Below are 2,516 nucleotides of genomic sequence, written 5' to 3' on the forward strand. Positions count from 1 at the left end.
GGAGTTCTGTTATACTCACAGACACCATTCAAACAGTTTTAGAAACTTTAGGGTGTTTTCTATCCAAACCTGAACAATAATATGCATATTCTAGCTTCTGAGTTGGTGTAGGAGGCAGTTAAAAATGGGCACAAATTTTTTCCAAAATTCTCAATACTGCCCCCTAGCCCAAACAGGACACCTCAGTGCCAAGCTTGTATCTGAGCCAAAAGGCCGAGAAGCGATAACCCACAAATTGACCCCTGCACCCGCCGGGCCCCCGGGGGTCTCGGTAGACCTCAGCGGTTTGGCAAAAGTTGTCTCCTCCCCACCCGACGCTTCCCTGGTGATAGGCGGGTGTTTTTTTAACAAGTCGCTAATGCGTCTTTAAGTCACTAGCTCTTTAAGCCTAGTGCGACTATTTGTTCAAAGCCCGGAAAACACGCCAGTCGTCGTCGGGCTTGAACTCAATTGCCCGAGCGACTACTTTGAGTGGAAAAATACGCCGGTCGGTCGGTCGGTCGGTCGGTCAGCCGGCTTCAAGTCAAACGCCTGAGCAAAAAGTCTCGGCGTCATCTCTGTCAATTTCTCTTGAAACAAGATACCGGGCTCTGCCAGAAGCAAAGCCCTTCCAAAAATACGTTGAACTCGTAAGTGTTCCTCTCCACGGAAGTCTTTAGTAAAAGGCGAAAGGCTTGTGCGTAATGAAGAGAAACCAGAGTCGTATGGAGGTCGGGGCCCGAGACACACACTGTGCACTCTAGGCCGGGTGCCAGCGGGTGGTCCCCGAACCCACTCTTCCAAGTTTGAGGGCTGTGGGTAAAAAGTCAGACAGACAGACAGACAGACAGACAATCCTGGTGAAGTGATTGTATTTTTGGGGGGGTCAAAAACAGAGACAGACAGACAGACAGACAGACAGACAGACAGACAGACAGACAATCCTGGTGAAGTGATTGTATTTTTTGGGGGGTCAAAAACACAGACAGACAGACAGACAGACAGACAGACAGACAGACAGACAGACAGACAGACAGACAGACAGACAGACAGACAGATAGACAGACAGACAATCCTGGTAAAGTGATTGTATTTTTTGGGGGGGTCAAAAACAGACAGACAGACAGACAGACAGACACACACACACACACACACACACACACACACACACACACACACACACACACACACACACACACACACACAGAGACACACACACACAGAGAGACACACACACACACACACACACACACACACACACACACAATCCTGGCCAATGTTTTTTTTTAAAATATATATATTTTTTTTAAAGTAAAATGGCGGGAAAACGGGGGACCCCATGAAGGGGGCTTCGCCCTTGTTTCAGTTTGGATGATTCTTCTTTTTTCATTCCTTCTCTTCTTCTGCTAGCTGTTTTACATAGCTTTGTGTATTTCTTTTTCCTTGACAATGGGAGAAAAGTGTTGCACCGTTCCCGGAGGTACTGCAATACCGGGTCGATGCGTGGAGCGGACGGAGCAAGCCCCATTTCCGACTCCCTGTTTGAAAAATCCATTTAATATGTAGGCCCCCGATGGGGGACGTATCAGATATTAAACTGATAAGAACAGATGATTCAAAGCTTTTATTCTAACTTTTCAAGCATTAACACAGTGAACAATTCACGTCTTTTAACCTTTTAGTTGCCCATATCCAAACAAAACTTGTAACAAAAAACAACCTATCAGTTTTTCAAAAACCCTGAAACCCTTTCTCTCTTGGAAGAGATGGGCAACCAACACCCTCCCCCAACTTTTCCAGGGGGCTGCAGCAAAAAATCAAACAAACACAAGCCATCAATAAACATAATCAATCCAAAACCCCAAAAACCTACCGACCTGCCTTCTAAACCTTAACTACCTGACCAGCCCCAACCCCCCTTTCCACCGCTCTAAGGCAGCATGGTGACCCCACTTCCTCTCCTCCCTTCTTATCCTCCCTCTCAAATCTCCCTCCACTCTCCTCACTATTCCCTCCACCCCCCAGTCTGCTCCTGACTTAACCAGCCCCTGCCTGGCGTCCCACAGCCCTTAAAAAGACTGATAAGCAGCCACAACAGAAAACGATCCCTACCTACCCCCCCTTTTCTCCCCACCCCTCTCTCCACCCTCGCCCATGTTAAAACAAAACCCCCCTTCACTCTCCCTAGCAACCCCTGAGCCCTGGCCCACACTACTCCTGCGAAAGCACAGTCCCAGTACATGTGGCGTATTGTCTCCTCCCCACCACAAGTTGGTCTCGGGCACTGGGGGGACCGTGCCAAGCTATGCCGGTACATGATGGATCTTACCGGCAAGCACTTGTGGAGGCTTAACCAATTTAGATCCTTAAGACGATTGTCTAGGCCCCGCGCCTGTCTGGTCTCCAAGACCACAGCAGGGGTACCCACCACAGGGGGCGCACAAACGGTCCGTCTGACCTCTTCGTACAGGCGTCTGTGGTCCAAACCTACTCAGGCGACTTCAACCTCGGGATGCGCACGTAGCCACTTCGCCGCA

General features: G+C 49.2%; 2 non-coding genes across 2 annotated transcripts; both read right to left on the reverse strand.

Annotated features, from left to right (window-relative positions):
- Nucleotides 1-586: 586 nt before the first annotated feature.
- LOC115161677 (U5 spliceosomal RNA) lies at nucleotides 587-703 on the reverse strand. Its single transcript, XR_003869371.1, has one exon. It is a non-coding gene; the product is annotated as a U5 spliceosomal RNA (small nuclear RNA).
- Nucleotides 704-1,437: 734 nt separating this feature from the next.
- On the reverse strand, nucleotides 1,438-1,633 carry LOC115161598 (U2 spliceosomal RNA). The gene has a single exon (XR_003869307.1). It is a non-coding gene; the product is annotated as a U2 spliceosomal RNA (small nuclear RNA).
- Nucleotides 1,634-2,516: the final 883 nt, after the last annotated feature.

Source organism: Salmo trutta, chromosome 24, assembly GCF_901001165.1.
Source record: "Salmo trutta chromosome 24, fSalTru1.1, whole genome shotgun sequence".
Taxonomy (NCBI): Eukaryota; Metazoa; Chordata; class Actinopteri; order Salmoniformes; family Salmonidae; genus Salmo; species Salmo trutta.